We start from the raw sequence: 6,522 nt of genomic DNA on the forward strand, positions 1-6,522 counted from the left end.
CACTCCAACAAATCGGAGACCTGCACTTTCTATCATAAAGTGCTTCAAACGGCGCCATCTCAAAGCTTGAATGGTAGCTGTTGTTGTAGGAAAATTCTGCTAATAGTAGATGTCGATCCCAACTGTTTCCGAAATCAATAACACAAGCTCGTAGCATGACTTCAAGCGTTTGTATCGTCCTTTCGCTCTGCCCATCAGTTTGTGGATGATAGGCAGTACTCATGTCTAGACGAGTTCCCAATGCTTGCTGTAATGTCTGCCAGAATCTTGAAATAAATCTGCCATCCCTATCAGAGATAATAGAGATTGGTATTCCATGTCTGGAGACGACTTCCTTCAAATACAGTCGTGCTAACTTCTCCATCTTGTCATCTTCTTTTATTGGCAGGAAGTGTGCTGATTTGGTGAGACGATCAACTATTACCCAAATAGTATCAAAACCACTTGCAGTCCTTGGCAATTTAGTGATGAAATCCATGGTAATGTTTTCCCATTTCCATTCTGGGATTTCGGGTTCTTGAAGTAGACCTGATGGTTTCTGATGCTCAGCTTTGACCTTAGAACACGTCAAACATTCTCCTACGTATTTAGCAACATCGGCTTTCATACCCGGCCACCAAAAATGTTTCTTGAGATCCTTGTACATCTTCCCCGTTCCAGGATGTATTGAGTATTTGGTTTTATGATCTTCTCTAAGTACCATTTCTCTCATATCTCCAAATTTTGGTACCCAAATCCTTTCAGCCCTATACCGGGTTCCGTCTTCCTGAATATTAAGATGCTTCTCCGATCCTTTGGGTATTTCATCCTTTAAATTTCCCTTTTTTAAAACTCCTTGTTGCGCCTCCTTTATTTGAGTAGTAAGGTTATTATGAATCATTATATTCATAGATTTTACTCGAATGGGTTCTCTGTCCTTCCTGCTAAAGGCATCGGCTACCACATTTGCCTTCCCCGGGTGGTAACGAATCTCAAAGTCGTAATCATTCAATAATTCAATCCACCTACGCTGCCTCATATTCAGTTGTTTCTGATTAAATATGTGTTGAAGACTTTTGTGGTCGGTATATATAATACTTTTGACCCCATATAAGTAGTGCCTCCAAGTCTTTAATGCAAAAACAACCGCGCCTAATTCCAAATCATGCGTCGTATAATTTTGTTCGTGAATCTTCAATTGTCTAGACGCATAAGCAATCACCTTCGTTCGTTGCATTAATACACAATCGAGACCTTGCTTTGATGCGTCACAATAAATCACAAAATCATCATTCCCTTCAGGCAATGACAATATAGGTGCCGTAGTTAGCTTTTTCTTCAATAACTGAAACGCTTTCTCTTGTTCATCATTCCATTCAAATTTCTTCCCTTTATGCGTTAATGCAGTCAAGGGTTTTGCTATGATTTCAGGAATGCCTAGATATGCTAAATTCTTGAAAGATCTAATCTCAAATAGAAAGAAAATGGAAGAACTCTCGGCTGTTACTATGAATGCTAATTGTTCAGCAGTGCTGTTGAATAAGATACCAGAAAAACTATCTGATCCAGGAAGTTTCACAATTCCATGTTTTTTGGGTAGTCTTAGTTCAATAGAAGCATTGGCAGACTTAGGTGCTAGTATAAATCTAATGCCGTATTCACTATACGCTAAACTAGACCTTGGAGAATTGAAACCAACCAGAATAAGCATACAACTAGCCGATAGATCAATAAAATATCCTAGAGGGATAATGGAGAACATGCTAGTTAAAGTTGGTACTTTAGTATTTCCAGTAGATTTTGTTGTTTTGGACATGGAAGAAGATTCTCAAGTTCCTCTCATATTAGGAAGACCATTCTTAAACACGGCTAAAGCAATGATAGACGTGTTCGGTAAGAAACTGACCCTAAGTATAGAGGACGAGAGTGTTACCTTTTCAGTTGATAGAGCAATGCAACAACCGCAATCTGCAGATGATACATGTTATTATATTCAAACTATAGATGCACATGCAGAATTATTAGAAGAATTTCCAGAATTACAAGGAACAGGAGAATGTTCTTTAGGAGAAGGTAATGAACCAATTGATGAAGCTGAAATGTTAGCTACACTTATAGCTAATGGATATGAACCAACAACAGAAGAAATTCAAATGCTAAAAGAAGAAGACAGATATCGATATAAATCATCGATAGAAGAACCTCCGAAATTAGAATTAAAGCCACTTCCAAACCATTTGGAATATGCTTATTTACATGGTGAATCTGAATTACCTGTAATAATATCGTCTTCTCTTACTGAAAATGAGAAATCACAACTCATTTCTGTGTTGAAAGCTCATAAACCAGCCATTGCATGGAAGATTCATGATATTAAAGGAATAAGTCCTTCGTATTGCACACATAAAATCCTTATGGAAGAAGGTCATAAAACGTATGTGCAACGCCAACGAAGACTAAATCCTAATATGCAAGATGTAGTTAAGAAAGAGATTATTAAATTGCTAGACGCAGGTCTAATTTATCCAATCTCTGATAGTCCATGGGTAAGCCCAGTTCAATGCGTGCCTAAGAAGGGTGGCATGACTGTCATTACAAATGAGAAAAATGAGCTTATTCCTACTAGGACTGTAAAAGGATGGCGTGTGTGTATTGATTATAGAAAATTAAATGACGCCACCAGAAAAGATCACTTTCCCTTACCTTTCATAGATCAAATGTTGGAAAGATTAGCCGGAAATAGTTACTATTGTTTTCTAGATGGATTTTCCGGATATTTTCAAATTCCAATAGCACCCGAAGATCAAGAGAAAACCACATTCACGTGCCCTTATGGTACTTTTGCTTACAAACGCATGCCATTTGGACTTTGTAACGCCCCTGCAACCTTTCAAAGGTGTATGATGGCGATTTTTCACGACATGATAGAAGAATGCAGGGAAGTTTTCATGGATGACTTTTCAGTCTTCGGTGATACATTTGAATCATGTCTAGTTAATCTGGAACGAATGCTTCTTAGATGCGAACAATCAAATCTAGTACTTAATTGGGAGAAATGCCATTTCATGGTTAAAGAAGGCATCGTTCTTGGACATAAAATTTCAAAAGAAGGAATTGAAGTGGATAGAGCTAAATTAGATGTAATTGCTAAACTTCCACATCCCACCAATGTTAGAGGAGTTAGGAGTTTTCTAGGGCATGCCGGTTTTTACCGACGTTTCATAAAAGATTTTTCTAAAATTGCCACTCCTATGAATAAACTCCTAGAAAAGGATGCTCCATTCATCTTTTCAGATGAGTGTATCAAATCTTTTAATATTCTTAAAGAAAAACTCACTAATGCACCGATCATGATAACACCAAATTGGAATCTACCATTTGAACTAATGTGCGATGCAAGTGATTTTGCAATGGGAGCCGTTTTAGGACAAAGGATTGAAAAACGATTTCAACCTATATATTATGCTAGTAAGACGTTACAAGGAGCACAAACGAACTATACAACTACTGAAAAAGAACTCATTGCTATTGTCTTTGCTTTTGACAAATTTCGATCATATCTCGTTCTAGCAAAAACGGTGGTCTATACCGACCATTCTGCTCTTAGATACCTATTTTCAAAACAAGATGCTAAACCAAGATTAATCCATTGGATCTTACTCTTACAAGAGTTTGATATTGAAATCCGAGATAAAAGAGGAGCAGAAAATCTCGCCGCTGATCATCTTTCTCGTCTTGAAAATCCTGAATTAGAAGGTCTAAATGAATCGGCCATACAAGACAACTTTCCTGATAAATATCTATTGAAGATAGATTATAAAGAAATCCCATGGTTTGCAGACTATGCAAACTACTTAGTTTGTGGATTCCTTAAAAAAGGATTATCGTACCAAAGACGAAAGAAATTCTTCAGTGATATAAAACACTATTTTTGGGAAGATCCACATCTGTTTAAAAGTTGTCCCGATGGAATAATACGCCGATGTGTATTTGGAGATGAAGCTAGTAAAATATTAAACCATTGTCACACAGGACCAACTGGAGGGCATTATGGGCCTCAACTAACAGCAAGAAAAGTTTATGATGCTGGATTCTATTGGCCTACAATTTACAAAGACGCACACCTTCTTTGCAAATCCTGTGATGCTTGTCAAAGAGCCGGAAAAATAAGTCAACGTGATGAAATGCCACAAAATGTCATCCAAGTATGTGAAGTATTTGACATTTGGGGTATTGACTTTATGGGTCCATTTCCAAAATCTCATAATAATCTATATATACTCGTAGCCATTGATTATGTATCTAAATGGGCGGAAGCACAAGCTCTCCCAACTAACGATGCACGAGTTGTAGTCAACTTTTTAAAACGTCTTTTTGCAAGGTTTGGAACACCGAAAGCTTTAATAAGTGATCGGGGTACTCATTTCTGTAATAATCAACTTGAGAAAGTTCTTAAAAGATATGGAGTAACTCATAAAATCTCCACCGCATATCATCCACAAACAAGTGGACAAGTTGAAAATACCAACCGAGCTTTAAAACGTATTCTAGAGAAAACCGTAGGATCAAATCCGAAGGAATGGTCCATTAAATTGGAGGATGCACTCTGGGCTTTTAGAACAGCCTACAAAACTCCAATTGGAACCACACCTTTTAGACTTGTTTATGGAAAAGCATGTCATCTTCCAGTAGAAATTGAACACAAAGCATTTTGGGCTTTGAAAACATGTAATCTTGATTTACATGAAGCTGGACGTCTACGATTAAGTCAACTAAACGAATTAGAAGAATTAAGACATGAAGCATACGAAAATTCGTTAATCTATAAAGAAAGAACGAAGAAATGGCATGATAAAAGAATCAGAAGTTCAAAAGAATTTAAAGAAGGAGACAGAGTTCTTCTTTTCAATTCACGATTCAAGCTATTTCCTGGAAAATTGAAATCAAGATGGTCTGGACCATTCATAGTCAAAAGAGTTTTCCCATACGGAACGATAGAATTAATAAATTCAAATGGGATTGAATTTAAAGTTAATGGTCACAGAGTTAAACATTACATACATGGTCCGATGGAAGTCGACAACGAAGTTAATCACAATTTCGACACCACAGCTAACTAAGTGTGGGGAGAATCAAGTCTTTAAAGGATAATATGTATTTCTGTTAGAGTTAGATTGTCTGTTTTCGTGTAGTTCTCGAAAATGGAACCCGAATGGTCTTTCCCTAGCAGACCCTAAAGAACTAGTCTTCTCCCCCCATTCTGAATTTTTATTTTTTTTAGGTTTTTACAAAATGAAGACTGCCTGTGAACTAAACCATGGTCTAATGCTACACGCTTTGATCACTAAACGTAATAATGACATACTACCGAGTGAATTAGTATCAGTAATCAGAGAAAGAATGGACGGAGTTAGAAAAGAATCCAGATGCGAAGATAATAAGTTACAATTTGGTAAAGGAAAATCAAAATCCGCAGCAAAAAGAAGAGCACGACACCTAGAAAGATGTCACAAATGCGGAAAATGGTCACATGAAGGTAAATGTTCAAATAATCAAACCTATTCAAATACCGAATTTGTTACTTTATGCAGAGACGGACCGTTCATATGTTTAGAAGAAAAGACACTGAATGCTCGAGGTTACGCCTATGTAGCTATGGAAAACTAATTAAACCGACTATCTTATGAATGGGATAGATCATATAACTAAGAAATCTAATTCACAGGTATGTTTGTATAGTTTTTATTTTTATTTTTATTTTTAACCTTGTGATAATAAATGCTAATTTGTTCGCTAAAAAGTATTAAATTGGTATTGAATAAAATTAGGTTTGGCGACCGAAATTATTGATATCATTCAAAAATTTATTACATCACTGCGAAATTTAACGTTTATTCTTAAGGTATAAATATCTTTAATCAATCAACCCAAAATATTTCAAAAATTCGTCATGAGTTAAATTAGGTCTTGGAACCGAAATTACTTTACCGAAAAGAGGGGCGCATATTTTTGATAAAATTTGATTGATTAAAGTGGGATAAAAAGCCAAAAAGATTTTTAATTTTATTTTTACCATGTTTTTTTAAAATTAATATTTAAATCTTAAATTAATATTGTAAACTTTGTAAAAACAATATTTTTAAAAAATTGTAAATATTTGAATTTTTAAATTAAGTTTGGTGTGAATTTTTAATTTTTAAAATATGAATTTTTAATTTTATGCATTTCAAATTTTAAGTTTGATGTGAATTTTTAATATTAATTTTGAATTTTATATTTAAGTTGTGTAAATTTAAAAACAAAAATTTACTTTATCTCGCTAAGTTAAAAATATGATTTTTAAACTTCGTCGTAAGTTGAAGACTAGGTCTTTGAACCGAAATTGCTTTACCCGAGGGAGGGACGAGAACTTTTATAATCATTATTTTTAATCTTATTGAATTAAAGTATGCCAAAAACATTTAAAAAACCCAAAAATCTTTACTTTCAAAAAAAACCGCGCTTTGATTTGACAAATTTTAAAATTTTGTCGATGGACAGACT

This window comes from Rutidosis leptorrhynchoides, chromosome 9 (genome assembly GCF_046630445.1).
Source record: "Rutidosis leptorrhynchoides isolate AG116_Rl617_1_P2 chromosome 9, CSIRO_AGI_Rlap_v1, whole genome shotgun sequence".
Taxonomy (NCBI): Eukaryota; Viridiplantae; Streptophyta; class Magnoliopsida; order Asterales; family Asteraceae; genus Rutidosis; species Rutidosis leptorrhynchoides.